The sequence below is a fragment of the Schistocerca nitens genome, chromosome 11 (genome assembly GCF_023898315.1).
Source record: "Schistocerca nitens isolate TAMUIC-IGC-003100 chromosome 11, iqSchNite1.1, whole genome shotgun sequence".
NCBI classification, from domain to species: Eukaryota; Metazoa; Arthropoda; class Insecta; order Orthoptera; family Acrididae; genus Schistocerca; species Schistocerca nitens.
This window is the reverse complement of record NC_064624.1, coordinates 123,506,395-123,526,919: the sequence shown is the minus strand read 5'-3', so window position 1 is coordinate 123,526,919 and position 20,525 is coordinate 123,506,395. Positions and strand designations below refer to the sequence as shown.

The window sequence follows — 20,525 nt, the reverse complement described above, 5'->3', positions numbered from 1 at the left end:
AAGTTACCCATCTTGTGATTTGTACACATTTAAATCTTCGCATTTCCGAAAACATTACATATAGAAGGCTGTGGATTTCACTCTTCAGTTGTAGAATCTTTGATCCTTCCATAGGTACCATTGTTTTTACGACTAGCTGTGTTTATTGTTCAGTTTTTGATCTGTGAGTGTTTGTTTTGAGCCTCGAGTTTAGTTTGTCGCTCATTTGGAGTTTGTTATCTGTCTTGTTTTGACTTTCAGTGGTGAGTGCGTAGTTTCTACGATGCCTAGGAGTGCATCATTATTTAAAAAGCGAAAGTTTCGCGGTAATAGATTTACAAATAACGTTTGTTCAAGTGATTCTGCTTCAGCACCTGTTGATGCTGGTGAAAGTTCTGACGTTTGTACAGCTGAGATGTGTGAAGGAGACACGCCCACCAGTGCATCAAAAAAGAAGTTATCAAACTGTGCAAGTGAAATTACAGATGAAGCTTCTAATGAACAATATGTTTTAGTCGACTTTCCTGTTTTTACTGAGTTTATGAAGAAATGTTTGTGTTGTAATCTTTGTGGAGGTTCTTTTGATATGAACATAACAAACTCTATAGGACTTTCCTGCAAAATTGCTATAGTTTGTGCCAGTTGTGAAAATGAGACCTGTTTTTGGAGCTCTAAAACATGCAGTAGCAATTTGTTTGAGAGTAATATCAGGCTAATGTATGCAATGAGAGCAATTGGTAAAGGACATACTGCTGCTCAAACATTTTGTGCCATAATGAATCTTCCACCTCCACCTGCTAAAATTGACAATTACACTGAAGTGATAGGAGATGCTGTTCAGTCTGTAGCAGATTTATCAATGAAAGCTGCTGCCAGTGAAGCAAAATATATAAATGAAGGAAACCCAGATATCCCTGTTGCTTTTGATGGAACCTGGCAGAAAAGGGGTCACACATCCAAAAATGCTGTTGCTACTGTTACTAGTGTGGACAGCGGTAAAGTTTTGGACTATGAAGTGCTCACTAAACATTGTTACCATTGTGCATCTGGTAAGAAAGAAGCAGCTCACATATGTAGCAAGAATTATGAAGGTACGAGTGGAGGCATGGAGGCTGCCGCTGCTGTGAAAATGTTTAGCAGATCAGAAAAAGAACGGGGAGTATTTTACACAAAATTCCTTGGAGATGGGGACTCCAAGGCATACAAAAGTGTTACAGAATCCATGCCATATGTCAATAAGACAATAACTAAACTAGAATGTGTCGGTCATGTTCAGAAACGAATGGGCACTCGTCTAAGGAAACTGAAACAGAATCTGAAGGACAAAATTTTGTCAGATGGTAAAACCATTAGAGGTCGCCTGTCAGATAAAATTATAAATGAATTACAACAATACTATGGTATGGCAATAAGAAATAATGCAAATAATTTGCAGGAAATGAGACAAGCTGTATGGGCCACATATTTACATCGATCATCAACTGATGATAATCCTCAACATTTTGCTTGTCCAGATGGTCCTCAGTCATGGTGCAATTATAGAAAATCTCAAGCTACTGGGGATCCTTATCACCATAAAAATTATATTCCATTGGCTGTTATGGAAGTAATTAAACCAATATATAGAGACTTGGGGCATCCTGATCTTCTGCGAAAATGTCTTCATGGTTGTACCCAGAATCAAAACGAGTCGTTCAACAACCTCATTTGGACTCGTGTACCTAAGAATGTATTTGTTGGGATAAAAACATTGAAATGGGGAGTCAGTGATGCTGTTATTTCATTCAATGATGGTCATATGGGTAGGCTAAAGGTCATGGCAAGGCTCGGCATTGCTCCTGGTATCAACACCATCAGAGGTCTTCAGCTTCTGGACAGCGTGCGAGTAAGGAAGGCTCAGTATGCAGCTGAATTTAATACAAAAAAAGCAAGGGCAGCAAGGAGAAGAAAGCTTCTAGGTGAAGAAGAAGAACTAGAAGATGACCCTGATTACTCTGCTGGACACTTTTGATAATAGAATAAAAGGTATTTGTGAATTTTCATAATAAATTACTTTAATCGCATTTTCTGGCATTTGACATTTTTAGTGTTACATGTACCTTTATCTCATAAACCACTCAACCAACAACATTCAAATTTTCAGAAATGCTGCAAAACAGTTCAAAGAGGCCACTGAACTAGAATCATGACAAGAACTGGCTTATTCTCTGAACTAGGGAAGTTTATGTTATACTTTTTCCAATAAAAAATGGCTTAATGGTAAAAAATTCATAAATACTATACCAACAAAAAGAAAACATTGGTTCTAGTTCAGTGGGCTCACAATATATGCTGAAAACCTCTGCCAGAATTTCAAAGTTCTGAAGATAATAGTTCCAAAGAAAAAGGTACACAAAGTTAGCAAATTTAACATTGGCGAGATAGGGCATTCCAACTCCCCTTAAAATGAGGTATATTAAAGGGGTCACAGATGAAAAAGTTGTTAGATCATTGTGTGATAAAATCAGGAGGAGCCAGAACTGTGATGCAAATTGGAAATTAGTAAAGAGCTGTTATAGGGAAAAAGAACTATGAAAAATTAGAAAAGTACTATAAGGTGTTTAAAGGTACTCTGTTTAGGAGAACTGATGAAGACTCGGACAATTGGAAACTATGCTGGTCTGAGGAGGAAGCTGAGAGGTTAATTAGGTATACTCATGAGAGCTATGGTCATTTTGGCATACAGAAGTATATGCAGAAATTACAAGAAAACATATACTTCTACAATATGGCCAAGAAAGTTAGAAAATAATTGTCAACTTGTGATAAGTGCCAACGACTCAAAGTAAGTAACAGAAAATGTCAAGGTGAAATGCAAAACATAATTCCTGCACAACCTCTAGACTTAGTCGCCGTTGATTTCTATGGGCCTCTTCCAAGGAGTAGGAGTGGCCACTGCTACATCTTTGTCATGGTGGATGTATTTTCTAGGATAACGATTCTCAGTTTTTGTCAAAAGTTTGGAAAGCCTTTGTTGATAAATTGGGAATCAAACATGTTCAAATATCTGTATATAATCTGTCGTCAAACCCAGCTGAGAGGTATATGCACGAGATTGGTCGTTTACGTCGTACATATTGCAGTCATAAACATCCTACATGGAACGACCAAGCACGAGACTTTGACGATGTTATGAACAGCTTGCAGCACACTTCCACAGGAATTTCGCCTTATGAAATTATGTTTCATCTAAAACCAGACAAAATTATCACTGAACTCATAGAATTTCCACCATGCACAATGATGACTATGCGTGAACGAGAAGCCATAGTCAAAGAAACCATGATAAAACAGGGGGAAATTAGAAAAAGATGACATGATGGCAAGATCAAAGAAACCAAGTTTAAAGTAGGAGATTATGTTTCAGTAAAATCACATGAGAAATCAAAAATTCTAACTTCTGAAATAAAGAAATTCTTTGGTATATACATGGGTCCATTCGAGATTGTAGAGCATCCACACCCTAATGCATACTGGTTGGTGTATCCTAAATCCAGGAAAGTTCTTGGGCTAAGGAATATTGTTTCATTGAAATTGTATAAACAAAAGGGGTAAGACTATTCTGAGAAAGTTAAAAGGTGACTCAACAAAAGTTTTTCACTGGAAATTATGAAATTTTACATATAAAAATTGTCTGATTTTGATACAGTTTTGTGCCCTTGAAAATGTTTATTATTTGTTTAATATGTATTCACTGTATGGAGTGTTTGCAATGAACTTTCTGTGTAATAAGCTTGCTATGTTAGTTCTTGATATTTCTGTATGTTTATGCAATGTGATTGATATTTGATAATTTGTGTAATTTTAGCTTGTGTAACTTTCTCACACTACACTTGTTGAGACATCATTTAAAATGCAAGCCACTAATCAGCACTAAATCTGTCTTGCAACAATTAAGTTTTTTAAATTTTTTTTACTCTTAAAGGCAGAGTCCTAATTACTGTACACTTAAGTGCTTGAAATGTCCAATTCTACAAGGAGACAATCATTTTTAGTAAACCATGTGAATTACTGTATATTTCTTTCTCAACCACTGCAAAAGCATAGGCAGCAATATTTTTTATTTTGATAGATACATACCATTCCAAAACATTCATCCATGATCCTACCTTTACACTTATACTGTGAATATGAACCCTTGTAACAAACTGCCTGTAACTTTACTTTTGAAAACAAGTTAATTTTTTGTTTATCCTTGAAGTAAGTGTTATAGTCTGTGATAAGACATTTTACACCCAATATGTTAATGCATTTGTATTAAATGTTTATTGATTTTATTATTATTTAAAGGATCTCTTTTGGTCCAGTTCATACCTGTGTAGTATTACTCAGACAGATTCTGTAAACTTCTCCCACTAGATAAACATTACCAGAAGGATAACTATGTATCCTAACAAAGTACTAACATATAAACATTATGTAACCAAAAGGTGATCTCTGTATGTGATTTTTAGATAACATGGCATTATAGTCAATGAAGTGATACAGACAGCTAAGCTTTGGGAACAGACGTGCTGCAGGACAAGCAGAAATCAGACCTATTAATGGAAGTCACCTATGTGCAGATGGACAATGTGGGAAATTACTGTGAGTAGTGTGAAAAGTGGGCAACAAAAGAAAATAAAACAAACCAGTAGTTAAAAGTTACAATCTTTCAATGGCTTAATGTGAAGTGCTACAGCATTATGGACTCTAAGTGAAAACTGTAAAGCTTCTTTTGTATTTCATTTACCTTAATATCAACAATTGTATGTTTTCCTTCACTTTGTATAACAATTTCAGTGTTAGCATAATTCAAAGGAAACAGTACTATTAACAACTTCAATATATTTAAAATCATATTCTTGGCAGTTCCATTATTCTGGTGTCAGAATTTTGTTCACATTTTCATACTTACAAAATTCTTGGGGGGCTACTGTAATGGAACTGACAAATAGAATCATTTTATTATATTATACACTGAAGTCATGTTAAGACAGCTTTTGCTTAAGATAATACTGAGTTAGGTGTTGCGATCAATAATCAATATTGGAATTGTGTGTTCTTTGTAGCTTATGACCGTGATCTTGGTGTACAACGGGTATTCGGCCACTTCCACTTTAGTGTTGGCCGCGGTTGAGTGTAGTTGTTTATGTAGTTATGGCAATAAATGTGTGTTTTTGTTGCAAATAAACCGTGGAATACTGCATCATGATTTCGATAGTTCAGTGATAATTAAAAAACCCGCACCTTTTCTTGGACCCAGAGCAGCAATGGAATCATCGCCTAGACAATGAGAAGCCACATGGGCAACGCAGACTCGGCAGCATCAACAAAGGAGACATCATGGCCAGCTCTACTAAAGTACTATACAGCCATTAGCCACACCGTAACGGTGTCCTTATGGAGATAACTTTTCCTGCATAGTAGAGCGGGTTCATGAAAACTGGAACAAGGAATACTTCCTGCCCCTACTACCAAATGAATCCAGGACCACCACGGCTGGAGTCTTGTACTTTACCCACTATATTACTATGGCCACTTAAATTGTTATCTTTATTTGTAAGCTATATATGTTCTACCAGACCTTTCATAACTGCACCTAAATAATTTCTTCTATTTCATCTTACACTCATTGTCTGCAGAGCTAGCAAGCACAACTGCAAAAGCCTAGATACCATTTTGAGTACACAAATATCAGAGGTAAATTGGTCATCCACACCATTACATTCTCCATAATACCAAGTGGTTCAAAATGGACAGGGTTTTGAGGCTTTGTAGAATTTTCAAAATAGTTAAGGCTTTTGTGGCTTCTTGTTGACAAATTGCTTGTCAGCTTCAGTCTCAGGGTTCTTCCGCCGACATTTGTTTGATGATTTTTCTGACATTTCACCAACAGAAGTGGCTGGCATTGCCGGCGACAAGACAGCAATGCTTTGACAAAGCCACCCACTCATGCTGGCAAAAGTCAGAAAAAAATGATCAAACAAAGCCGACAGGCAATTTGTTTGTAGCATTTATTACATCCAACTTACAATTATAAATAGTACATCAAATGAAAGAGCAACTGAAACAGTTTTTCTTACAAGTGTCCAATGTAAGCACCATTCGTCGTACAGCACATATTGCATCAATAGGTGAGTTCTGTACTTAACCTTGATTTGTGTATCTGGAATAATTGTTCCAACAACTGCTTCAGTCAGGTAGATCACATGATCCTTTATGAACCCCATAGGCAAAAATCACGTGGTATAAAGTTAACATGGAAGTTGTGCCAAACACTTCTGACCAATCCAGTGGTCAGATACAACATTCGTTTAACAAATCACATACTGAGATATGTCAGTGAGGCAGGGCACCATCTTGCAGCCAAATAAAGTTCTATGGTTCAGCTTCTTCCAATTGAGGAAACAGCAATAGTTCTAGTGCACCAAGATAAGATACATGTTATAGTTGCTATACCAAAAAAGACAGGACAATAAAGTTTCCAACAGGATATGGCACAAAAAAATTAGGGAAGTCACACTACTACTGTACCACCTCTACTGAAGACAACACAATCCAGAAAATTTTCACTGTTATGCAGCAACATTTCATTTGCAAAGATAGCACATAAACCATAGTTGTTTGCTTCAGAGCTTGTACCAACTCCAAATGATAAGGACATAGTTGTAAACATTTCCTTAAAAGTCTCCACACACACCACTGGAATTGCTAATTCATGACTAGCCTTCCAAACTGTTTTCTTGGGGCTATGCATGAAAGACTCTCTCAGCTGTTCAATGTGTTCTACAGTAACTCTCAGTTATCCCGTACTCTTCCCTATGCAAAGACAACCGGTGTCTTCAAGCTGACGATACCATCTACAGATGTTATTATCACTCGGAAGATTACAATGGAACTTAATATGGAATGCACATTGCACTGTAACAAGGGATTCAGTCCTTGAAAAGTGTAAAACACAAAAAGCTTCCAGTTCAGTAGTCACCATTTTTGCTACTAGCACTTCCTAACAGAAAACACAGGAAACAGTGTGTGTGCCCAGGTATACAGACAAAACTGTGAGTTGCTCTTTCATTTGATGTATTATTTATAATTGTAAGTTGAATGAAATAAATGCCACAAAGCCGTAAAACCCCGATATTCATTTTGAAACACCCAGTATTACCAAAACCTAAGAGCACTTAATTCTATACAGCCGTATAAAATGTAGAATTACCTCCTGATTCATACCCCCCTGCATATTCTCTTCTACTTTCACACTGGATGGGTAAACCTGGACCTGTGGTAAAAATAAAAAACTGTAATGGGTGCATTTAATGGTCATGATCACCACACACCAGTCTCATTATCTTCAACTTGAAATACGGTACTTCTTAAGAATAAATTAAAAGAAAAATCTTTTTAAAACTAGTTCTGTAGTAGTTTTCACTCTGAAAAATAATTTATGAGTGATACTAAGTCCGTAAGATTTATTTCAGACAGCTGACATAAAATTGTGTTAATGATATTAAACACAACATATTTGCAACATTTATCAGGATCTTGCAATTCAACCTTCTACCTCTATAACCATTTTCACCATATTTTCAAGTTGTAGTGTGGCACTATACAGCCACCTCCACAATTTTATAAATTGCTGCAATAACCATTGCTCTTTAATACCTGCCAATACCGCTTCAAGTTAATGAAGAGCAGACAGCATTTATAACTGGAACCTTATTTGTTTAAACAGAAAGATTTTCTCAATTTTGTGGCTATCAGATGAGTGTAAACAGGATACAGCACGGATACAGCACATGAGTTACAAAAGTGGTTATTCCAGGCTTTCGGAGAAAGTCCTCCTTCCAAAGTGCAAAGGTTATTTGGAGAGTAATGTCCATTTTCTTACAAAACATCAGAGATTTTTTCAAAAAACTGTTTTCATAGAATTCATTACAGGTTTCTCTACATAGTTGTTTAAACATTTGCCATAATGTTCTACAAGCTTCTGTATCCCCAAGTCATAGACATCAGCCACCTGTGTGGATAACAAGTCTTTAACTGCTTCTTTGCCCTCATCATCTGCTGCAAATCACTTGCTGCCAAGAAACTCCTTTAGGTAGCAGAGCAAGTGAAAATCACTCGGTGCCAAGTCTGGAATGTATAGAGTGGGTTGACAGTCTACTCCCATCCAAAAGATATGTTCCAATCCAAAAGAACTGACCTGGTTATGGGTGTGAATGGCAAATTTGGATCTGGCATCATCGTGTAGAACAAAACTCCAGATGTCTGAATTGCAAATTGCTTTTTCTGTATTGCATATTGAAGTGTAGTCAGAGTAGTGTAGTAAATGGCTGCATTTACTGTTGTCCCTTACTGCATAAACCTGACTAACAAGACTCGATTCCCATCCCAAAACACAGTTGCCATAATCTTGCTTATTGAGATTCTCTGCTCGGCCTTGGCTGTAATTGGTGATGATGTGTAACACTATTCTATTGATTGACTTTTAGACTCTGAGGTCACATGAGAAACCCATGCCTCATCCCGAGACAATGGTCTTTTTAACTGATTACCTTCCTTATGATATCAGTCCAAAAAAATCAAAAGCACAAGCCATTCTTTTCATTTTGTGTTTCTCGGTAAGCAGCCTAGGAACTTCGTCTGCACCCAATTTGCAAAATTGTACCCTTTTAATTTTGTGCAATGTTGTTCTACCCACATTTGGAAATTCCAGTACTAAAGCTGACATTGTGAATCACTGGTCTTCACGAATCTTTCTGTGCACATCTTTGACCAAATCTTCAGATATCACCAACAGTTGGCCCGACTGCACATTTTCCCACCCACCCTTGAAACCTCTCACCCACTTATGCACTTTGCCGTTACTCATCGCAGTGAGGTTATACACCTCAATTATCCATCCACAAGTTTTTTCTGTTGCAACGTTCCTTACTGTCAAAAACCAAACCACTGACCACATTTCACAGTTGGTGGGTTGATAAAATGCTTTAAGCATTTTGAATTGACAATGGAAACAGCACACTGTGACAATACCAATGCAAATGGTATCATCTGATGAGCGAGGCATGCCGGGAGTCGCTGTGCAGGCATGTTTCGATGTTCGTACAACATCTGATTAGCTATGGTGATTTGACCTTGTTTTCCAAATATGCCTCATAGAGAACACACACACACACACACACACACACACACACACACACACAACAACAACAACAACAACAACATGGGATCCAACTGATGTGAACAGCAATCTAGGTGGAGCGGATAATGGAGGTAGGGAACATGGGAGGGGCAGGGAAGATGCTCATTTTTTTGTTATGGTTTTAGGGCACAAAACTGCTATGGTCATAAGTGCCCATTTTGTGGTTTAGGGGAGGGTAAAAAGCTGAATGTTAAATCAGCAGCAAAGGGAGCAAAACTCAAGGAGGAGGGAAAATAAAAACACAAGGAAATCTTAGAAAACTACTAATGAAGAGGGGTTGCTTTCCCATAAGAAGGGCTTCAAATGACCGATGTCATCTTACTGACACTGATAAACTCAAGGACGCGATCGGCTGAGCGCATCATCTGCTGAAAGGGATGATATTAACAAAGAGATAGAGGGGCTGGCCAGTACTTACCTCACCTCAGTACAGCCGATAGATTCACAAAAAACAGAACCGAAAATTTACATTCCTAGCTTTCGGAACTTTGTTCCTTCGTCAGGGAGGAGAGAGGGGAAAAAAGGGAAGAAGGGAAAGTGGATTCAGTTACTCACAACCCAGGTTATGAAGCAACAGGGAAAGGTAAACAGGGAGGCTAGCAAGGATGGAGGCACGGTTGTCAGAGGGAAGCCAAAGATATTCTACTGTTAAGTACTGTGCCAGCTTCAAACCAAAGAGGATGCATACAGAAGTAAAGATGTATATAGCATAAAGATAAACACAACTATGTAGGATGAAAAGACGTGTGAATGGCTAAAGAGGAGAGGGAAAAAGGAGAAGACTGAAGAGTAGATGGAAGTGAGGTCGGTTAACGTACGTTCAGTCCAGGGGGATGGCGGGATGAAAGGATGTGTCGGAGTGCAAGTTCCCATCTCCACAGTTCCGAGGGACTGATGTTGGGTGGGAGAAGCCGAATGGCACGTACGGTGTAGCAGGTTCCTAGGTCCCTAGAATTATGCTGGACAGCATGCTCTGCTGCTGGGTATTGGACATGACATGCCTGCACTGCACAGCCTTTTACATCGGTATGACAACAACTAAACTGGCTGAGCGCATGAACGAGCTCAGACGAACTGTCCGCCTAGGAGATGTCCAATACCCAGTAGCAGAGCATGCTGTCCAGCATAATTCTAGGGACCTAGGAACCTGCTACAACGTACATGCCATTTGGCTTCTCCCACCCAACATCAGTCCCTCGGAACTGTGGAGATGGGAACTTGCACTCCGACACATCCTTTCATCCCGCCATCCCCCTGGACTGAACCTACGTTAAACAACCCATTCAGTCTTCTCCTCTTTTCCTTTCCTCTTTAGCCATTCACACGTCTTTCCATCCTACATAGTGGTGTTTATCTTTATACTATATACATCTTTACTTCTGTATGCATCCTCTTTGGTTTGAAGCTGGCACAGTACTTACAGTAGAATATCTTTGGCTTCCCTCTGACAACCATGCCTCCATCCTTGCTACCCTCCCTGTTTACCTTTCCCTGTTGCTTCATAACTTGGGTTGTGAGTAACTGAATCCACTTTCCCTTCTTCCCTTTTTTCCCCTCTCTCCTCCCTGATGAAGGAACCAAGTTCTGAAAGCTAGGAATGTAAATTTTCTGTTCTGTTTTGCGAATCTATTGGCTGTACTGAGCTGAGGTAAGTACTGGCCAGCCCCTCTATCTCTTTGTTAGTATTTGTTTCACATCTTAATACGAGATTTTCCATTAATCATTTAGAAAGGGATGATATATCACGCGAGAGCAGTAAACAGGTGTGTAGCGGATGACAACAGGGGCACTGAAGTAAAAGGTGTCTCACTGTACATGGTTGCGAGCAGCTGTGTACCTGTGGGAGCATGCAAGAATACAGTGAGGATGGATGGGGTTGCTGGGTGCAGCATCGGAAGGCTATGTTGGAGGGGAGCGGGGAAAGGGGGAAAAGGAGAGGCATGTGTAGTGCTGGGAAGGGATCGTGGATAGGGATGGGCAGGAGGAGGACAGGGACTAATGGAGGTCAAAGCCAAGAGCGATTATGGGAACAATGAACATACTGCAGAGAGTTTGCAGCTGTGCAATTCAGAAAAGCTGGTGTTGGAAGGGAGAAACCACATTGCACAGGCTGTGAAACAGTAATTAAAAGTGAAGCATACTGTATTGGCAGCATGTTCAACAACTACCGTATTTAGTCGAATCCAAGCGTACTCGAATCTAAGCCGCACCTGAAAAATGAGACTCGAAATCAAGGGAAAAAAATATTCCTGAATCTAAGCCGCACCTGAAATTTAGACTCGAAATTCAAGGGGAAAGAAAAGTTTTAGGCCGCATCTCCAAATCGAAACAAAGCTGGTCCATTGTAATATGAGACACAATTTAGGTCGAATGAATGACGATACAGCTACAGTAGTTTGGTTTGAGTCGTAAGCTTAGCAGTTAAGCTTTACCAGGTAGCCATTGCTATGCGTCAGGTGCCCCGTCTGTATTTATATGGGTACCCTTCCTTTTTCACGTGCTTCATCTGGTTTGAATTGATTGCTTATTTTTCTTTGATCTGATAAGCGCCGTTTTCTTTGTTATAGGTGTTTACATCACTCTAAGCTGAAAATGCATTACTGTACTGTGTCATGCACTGTTTGTCGCATTCTGATAGTGCGTGTTTACAGTCTGTCGCCGCTCACGGCATGGCTGGCTTTTGTGCACGCTACTGCCACTTACAACTAAAAAAAAAAAAAAAAAGAGGAATCGTCTCATTAGTGAAACAATGGCAAGAGACTGCTATTTGTTGTCACTTACACTGCTGCTTTCCTTGATAATGATCAACAAAAACCAAATAATAGACTGCGTATGAAAGAAGATGTTCTGAACAAGAGTTTAGCAAAAATTTTTCTCCGTTTGAAAATCTTTGCAGATGCCTCTTTAGTACATTACATTCTGCACAGAAATTAGGGTCACTTTAGATTTAAAAATCTAGTCAATTGCTGTGCTTCATTTCTGACTATCACTATTAGGCATAAGAATAATACGGATATAAACATGATATGATATGTATATTCTTCCGCGTTTGCTGTTGGCTCACTCTAGTTTCGTAGTTTATTAGGCAGACAGGACTTAAATGAGATAGCAGCAAACACAAAAGAATACATGGCAAAATGTTTATATTCGTATTATTCTTATGGTGAAGAGAATACTGCATGTGATTAACAATTCAAAAAGTTCTTATTAGCAACCATATCTTCTCACAGGTAGGAAAAAATTCAGAACATAGAGTTGGCCATATTGACAAACATCCCAAACAGTCTTGCCAGTCGGATTTTCGTAGTACACTGAAATGCTGCTGCATTCGAAGATGGACAATACGGAATTTGTATTTACTTCGTTGGATAATGTATGAAAATGCAGAGGTGGAAACTCGGGGCGGAGAAAAAAGCTCGTCTTCCATCTTTTTTTTTAAATTTATTTACTGACGCAGAGGCTTTGGCGCCAGTATTTATCATTGTGCCTGCAAAACATGCGACGGCAGAAGTTAGTTGTGGCGGAACCTACCAACATTTTTCAGAACTTCCGCTTACTTTGCACTCGATTCTAAGCCGCAGGCGGTTCTTTGGATTACAAAAACCGGAAAAAAAGTGCGGCTTAGATTCGAGTAAATACGGTAGTCGTCTGCAAGTTGTGGCCCACGTCAGCACCAACCACATCTCTCCCCAGTTCATACAGGTGGGTGGCAGAGGTGGTGAAGACTGCTGGCCTCGCACAGACGGTGCAAGCAGAGCTCGCCATATGCAGCATTGTTCCCAGAGCTGATGGGGTCCTCGGATTTGGAGCCGAGTTGAGGGCCTCAGCCAAAGGCCTCTGTGGTGGTCTTGGCTGCAGATTTCTAGACCTGCAATATCAGTTGGGGATTTGTAGCACTCGTTGAATAGATCACGGGTGCACTACACAAAGGATGCAGCTACTCGGGTAGTAGAGTACTTGTGGAGTGCACGTGAGGATTTTTTAGGCTAGACAATAGTTTGAGGTACTCTGATAAACACTTGCCAGTTGATGTGCAGCAAAGGAAGTCAGACTGCGTTCAGATTAAAGACACTTTGACTGCCAAATTTTACAAGGAAACTGTCAAAATATTCATAACAAAGTTCTCGAATTTACTGCTGTCCAGGAAAGCTCTTGTGATCAAATTATTCTTGGGAGTGAGAGCTGGCTAAAACCCAAAGTGGAAAGCTCTGAGATATGTAGTGAGTCATGGAATGTGTATCAGAAAGACAAATTATAGGCCATGGGAGGGGGGGGGGGTGTTCATGCGGTTGACAAAAATATTGTCTCTATTGAGTCCGAGGTGGAGGGCGAAAGTGAGGTTATCGGGTCATATGTAACAGGTGTAGGTGAAACCAAGTTAATTGTTGGATGTTTTTACCAGCTACCAAATTCCACTGTGACAGTTCTAGAGCCATTCAAAGAAAGTCTACAGTCTGTAGTCTTTCATAATTACCCAGATCATGCAGTACTAGTTGGAGGTGACTTCAACCTACAAAGTACAGACTGGGACGTCTATGGAATCATTGCAGGTGGTAGAGATGAACAGTCGTGTGGAACACTACTGAACATGTTTTTTGAAAACTGTCTTGAGCAGCTAGCTCAGCAGCCCACACACAATGGAAATATTTTAGATCTTGTAACCACAAACAGGCCAGATCTTATCGACAATGTCAGTATAGGAACAGGGATTAATGATCATGATGTAATTGTAGCAACTCTGGTTATGAAAATTAATAAATCAGTCAAGAAAGTTAGGAGAGTGTTTCTACTAGAAAGAGCAGGTAAGCACTTGTTAAAATGTCACTTAGAGAGTGAACTGATGTCACTCAGTTCCAATAAGATGCACTTAGAGGCATTACGGGCAAAGTTCATGCAGATTTAAATTGTGATCTGGAAAGTTATCTGCTTAGTAAGTGGATAAAGGATGGGAAAGACCCACCACGGTTTAATAACAAAATTCGAAAGATGTTGAGGAAACGGAGGCTGTTACAGTCTCGGTTCAAAGTAGAATGCGCAAATTATGACAAGCAAAGGTTAGTAGAGATTCAAGCATCTGTGAAAAGAACTAGGCGCAAAGCATACGACAACTAGCACTGTCAAACCTTAGCAACAAATTTGGCAGAAAACCTAAGAAAATTTTCGTCCTATGTGAAATCACTAAGTGCATCTCAGGCTTCCATTCAGTCCCTTGTTGACCAATCTCGTGTGGCAGTTTAAGATAGCAAAATGAAAGCCAAAGTTTTAAATTTCATGTTCAAGAAATTGTTCACACAAGAGAATTGTACAAACATACAGTCATTTGACCATCAGACTGACTCCCATGTGGACAACACGGCAATAAGCAGCCCTGGTGTGGAGAAAAAACTGAAAGATTTGAAAGCAAATAAGTCACCAAGTCCGGACAGAATCCCAATTCGGTTTTACAAAGGTACTCTATTGCATCAGCCCCTTACCTAGCTTGTATTTATCGCAAATCTCTTGCCCAGCACAAAATCCCAAGCAACTAGGAAAAAGTGCAGGTGCCTCCTGAATATACGAAGGGTAAAAGAATGGATCCACAAAATTACAGATCAATATCCCTAACTACGGTTTGCTGCAGAATCCTTAACCATATTCTCAGTTTGAATGTAATAAATTTTCTTGAGATTGAGAAGCTTATGCCCACGAATCAACATGGTTTTAGAAAGCATCGCTTGTACAAAACGCGTCTTGCCCTTTTCTCACATGATGTACTGTGAACTATGGATGATGGATAACAGATTCCATATGTCTACATTTCCGGAAAGCATTTGACACGCTCCCCCATCGCAGGCTGTCAACGAAAGTATGAGCATGTGAAATTGAGAACTTTTAACATTGCAGCGTGTCAGCAATTGTGAATAATTTAATGATTATAAAGAATCCGCCACAATTGCAATTGAGGCGGATTCTTTGTAACCATTGCATATGAACCTAATTCACAGATAAGTGAGTGGCTCAAAGAATTCTTGAGTAATACAACCCAGGATGTTGTCCTTGACAGTGAGTGTTCATCAGTGGCCAGGGTGTCATCAGGAGTGCCCCAGGGAAGTGTGATAGAATCGCCACTGTTTTCCGTACACATAGATGATTTAGTGCACAGCAATCTGCGGCTGTTTGCTGACGATGCTGTGGTGTATGGTAAGGTGTTGAAGGTGAGTGACTGTAGGAAGATATAAGATGACTTAGACAAAATTTCTAGTTGGTGTGATGAATGGCAGCTAGCACTAAATGTGGAAAAATTCTAGTTAAGGGGCTCCGGAACGCCCTATACTTGCAATGTTAAAATAACGCTTATAAATTACATCTTTCCTCACAAAGTATTTGAAGTAGGAAGTTGAACTTTTTACAGATTATTTATTGGAATATGGGCTACAACTTAACACAGGGATTTTACAAAATTTTAGTTCAGTTATTAAAGATGATTTTTTTTTTCAATTGTAATGAAAATTCACAACATTTTTTTGCAATTTTTTATTTATATATTCAAAAATATACAGTTTTTTGGAAAAAGGCTGTGTTAAATTATGCAGAAGGTACTGTGTAACATTTACTGAAAGTTTGAAACAAATATGTTTGGAAGATCCTTAGAAAACATGTAATTAGTATGAGAAAATAAAAGTTTTGGGAATCGACCGACAAAGATTGGATTAACTTTTTAGTGCATTCCAGGTCCATAGGATGGATTATCTTCATCCTCTGCAAACTCCTCCTCCAGCTTCCTCTTGTTCCTCCTCCTGTTTACTCTTGCTTGTATTTCTAGACTCTTTACAGCCCTGTCTGCAGCCCGAAGGCGTTCCTTGTCTAAAGCAAGCATCGCTCGTTGTTGTGTTCGTAGATTTTGCTACCATTTTCTTCAGTTGCAGTTACTGCAACACTGTTCCAAAAGGTGGTCATGTATGAACACATTTCAGTTGTATTTCACTAGCAAGTCCTACGTGCTTTATTATGGAGAGTTCCAGACCAACTTCACTACAATGAATACATCTTACACAGTTTCAAAAAATTCCTTTGAGAACCGACATATCAAATATTTCATTCACATCCGATTCGCCCATAAAACATTCATAGTTTTCACTCATTGAACCAAGCTTCTTCTGTGAAGTATTTTCTTTCCCACTTTGACTGCTATGGGCAGGTGTACTTGAGAGGTTAGGTTCACTCACTTGGTTATCATCTTTATTGTTTACAGTAATAACACATACCTTTGGCTTTCCAACATTTCTCCTTTTCTTAAAAGCCTTCAGAGGATTTCTAATAACTTTACTTTTACTCATTATTATACTTCAACAAAACAGAGACTCAAGAAACAGAATTAATTATGAATATTTTCGAGATAACGACAGAGTAAATAAACATGAAACAATCGACAATCACACCAGCGATATATATTGAACCATCACAGGTTAGCCACAACACATACTTTATCTCACATCACTAAAATGTACCTGATGAACACGGACGTTAATAATAACACCATTTGACAGCAGTTTAACAGCGCCACAGTGGGTCACGCCCATGTAGAACACATTTCAAAAAAAATTTAAAAATAGTTGTAGTCTTCAGAATTGAATAAATTATATATCTATTAAAAGGTAATAGTCTGCAGATTCAGAAAACGCAAAAAGGTAAAAATTGAACTTTTCATGATTTTGAGCCTTTCCGGAGCCCCTTAATGTGAATGAGTAGGAAGAACAAACCTGTAATGTTCAAATAGAACATTAGAAGTAGTGTACTGGTTGACACAGCCCTGTTGTTTTTGTGGTCTTCAGTCCAAAAACTGGTTTGATGCAACTCTCCAGAATACTCTATCCTGTGCAAGCTTCTTCATCTCCAAGCAACTACTGCAACCTACATCCTTCTGAATCCGCTTAGTGTATTCATCTCTTGGTCTCCCTCTACGATTTTTACCCTCCATGCTGCCCTCCAGTACTACACTGGTGATCCCTGATGCCTCAGAAAATGTTCTACCAACCGATCCTTTCTCCAAGTCAAGTTGTGCCAGAAATTCCTCTTCTCCCCAGTTCTGTTCAGTACCTCCTCATTAGTTATGTGATCTACCCATCTAATCTTCAGCATTCTTCTGTGACACCACATTTCGAAAGCTTCTATTCTCTTTTTGTCTGAACTATTTATCGTCCACGTTTCACTTCCATACATGGCTACACTCCATACAAATACTTTCAGAAAAAACTTCCCGACGCTTAAATCTATACTCGATGTTAACAAATTTCTCTTCTTCAGAAACGCTTTCCTTGCCATTGCCAGTCTACATTTTATATCTTCTCTACTTCGACCATTATCAGTTATTTTGCTCCCCAAATAGCAAAACTCCTTTACTACTTTAAGTGTCTCATTTCCTAACCTAATTCCAGTCAACATTGTCAAAAGTCTACAAGCGTTTGAAATGTGGGTTTGCCTTTAATTAATCTATCTTCTAAGATAATTCGTAGGTTCAGTATTGCCTCACATGTTCCAATATTTCTATGGAATCCAAACTGATCTTCCCCGAGGTCGAGCTTCTACTAATTTTTTCATTCATCTGTAAAGAATTCGTATGTGCACTTCAGCCAGGAAGTTTGTTACGATATAATATTATTCTAATACTGAAAGCTTTTATTAGAATGAAAACATGTTTTTCGCTTCACTCTCCAAACTCTTACGGACCACAACTGTAGGTTCGTTTTCACTGACACTCTTACATTTCCAATCTGTATGTGTTTCTCATAATTTATTGAGGGTGTGTGTTGTGACTGATAACACACCAAGTGAAGCAAGTTACAAGTGTTTTACTCAGTAAAGTTACCTCTTTGAATCATTTTCCATGCTGCAGGTTTCAAAAAGAGAGAATATTACAATTATATGTACTGCTCTCAGACCAAGTGAAATATGTCACAAGTACACTATCCAATCAACATTGTCCAGATGCGACAGTATAAAAGGACATGGGGAGTATTGTATTGCCAGTAGAAAGGCAGTAACAGCAGAAACACACACACACACACACACACACACACACACACACACACAAACACAACTCACACACATGACTGCAGTCTCAGGCAACTGAGACCACACTGCAAGCAGCAGCACCAGTGCATGATGGGAGTGGCGACTGGGTGGGGGTAAGGAGGAGGCTGGGGCGGGGAGGGATAGTATGGTGGGGGTGGTAGACAGTGAAGTGCTGCAGGTTAGACGGAGAGCAGGGGAGATGTGGGGAGGGGGGGGTGGAGGTAGCGGAAAAGGAGGGAAATTAAAATACTTGTTGTGATGGTGGAATGACGGCTTTGTACTGCTGGAATGGGAACAGGGAAGAGGCTGGACGGGTAAGGACAGTGACTAACGAAGTTTGAGGCCAGGAGGGTTACAGCAACATAGGATGTATTGCAGGGACAGTTCCCAACTGCGCAATTCAGAAAAGCTGGTGTTAGTGGGAAGGATCCATATGGCACAGGCTGTGAAGCAGTCATTGAAATGAAGGATATCATGTTTGGCAGTGTGTTCAGCAACAGGGTGGTCCACTTGTTTATTGGCCATAGTTTGTTGGTGGCCATTCATGCAGACAGCTTGTTGGTTGTCATGCCTACATAGAATGCAGTGCAGTGATTGCTACTTAGCTTGTAGATCACATGACTGGTTTCACAGGTAGCCCTGCCTTTGATGGGATAGGTGATGTTAGTGATCGGACTGGAGTACAGGGTGGTGGGATGATGTATAGCACACGTCTCGCATCTAGGTTTTTTAAAGGCGTATGAGCCATGAGGTAAGGGATTGGGAGCAGGGGTTGTGTAAGGATGGATGAGTATATTGTGTAGGTTCAGTGGATGGCGGAATACCACTGTGGGAGGGGTGGGGAGAATAGTGGGCAGGACATTTCTCATATCAGGGCACGATGAGGGGCAACTGAAACTCTGGCGGAGAATGTAATTCAATTGCTCCAGTCCTGGGTGGTACTGAGTTACAAGGGGAATGCTCCTCTGTGGCCGGATGGTGGGACTTTGGGGAGGTGGTGGGAGACTGGAAAGATAAGGCATGGGGGATTTGTTTTTGTATGAGGTTGGGAGGATAATTACAGTCAGTGAAGGCTTCAGCGAGAACCTCGGTATTTAAGGGGCTTTCAAAAAGAATCGAACCGGAGGCATAATTACAGAAACCAATAATTGTATCTTAGAAGTATTGACCCTGGCTGTTGAGACACTTGTCCCAATGTGACACAAGGTGGTGAATAGCTGTCTCATAAATTTCCCGGGGCTGCAATGTTAACCAGTTTTGCACGTACAGCTGGACGTCAACATCTGAGGTGAATCGTTTGCCCCTCAGAGCCTTTTTAATGGGACCAAAAATGGTGTAATCACAGGGAGAGAGGTCCAGACTGTATGGAGAATTTCTGCAGGAGTGCCGCGATTGTGTTGGCCGTATGATGCTTTGCATTGTCATAGAGCAGAGTGACCCCATGCGTGAGATTGCCTGGTCTTTTTGATTTGATCGTTTGGTGAAGGGTGGTCAAAGTTTGCAAGTAACGCTGGGCATTCGCTGTTGTCCCGTACTGCAGAAAGTGAATCAGAAGGGGGCCGTCTTGGTCAAAGAAGAATCTCAGCATAACTTTTCCTGGACTCGTGTGGACAGCGACGTCCAGCTGTACGTGTGGAACTGGTTAACATTGCAGCCCTGGGAATTTTATGTGATAGCCATTCACTGCCTTGTGTTACAGTGGGACAAGTGTCTCAACAGCCAGCGTCACTACTTCTCACGTACAGGTACTGGTTTCTGTAATTATGCCTCCGGTTCGTTTCTTCTTGCGTGCCACTTATATTTTGAGAGGGACTGTTCGTCACTGCAGATGCGACGACCGTGGGTGGCTAGGCTGTACAGAAGGGACTTCTCGGTATGGAATGGATGGCAGCTGTCGAAGTGCAGGTATTGTTGGTGGTTAGTATGTTTGATATGGATAGAGGTACTGATGTAGCCATCTTTGAGGTGGAGGTCAACATCTAGGAAGGCAGCTTGTTGGGTTGAGTAGGACCAGGTGAAGCAAATGGGGGAGAAGTTATTGAGGTCCTGTAGGAATGTGGATAAGGTGTCCTCACCTTCGATCCAGATAGCAAAGATGTCATTAATGAATCTGAGCCAGGTGAGGGGTTTAGGATTCTGGGTTTATGAAGGATTCCATCATGCGCTGGTGCTGTGTTGCTCGCAGTGTGGTTTCAGTTGCCTGAGACAGCAGTCGTGTGTGCGAGTTGCATTTGTGTGTGTGTGTGTGTGTGTGTGTGTGTGTGTCTAT

At 40.0% G+C, this 20,525-nt stretch overlaps 1 long non-coding RNA gene across 1 annotated transcript in view; it reads right to left on the bottom strand.

The window, feature by feature from the left end:
• Positions 1-7,215: 7,215 nt before the first annotated feature.
• Positions 7,216-20,525, bottom strand: part of LOC126213431 (uncharacterized) — a 29,453-nt gene continuing 16,143 nt past the window's right edge. The window contains exon 3 of the long non-coding RNA XR_007541166.1: positions 7,216-7,279. This is a non-coding gene — a long non-coding RNA (uncharacterized LOC126213431). The remainder of the gene's footprint in view (positions 7,280-20,525) is intronic.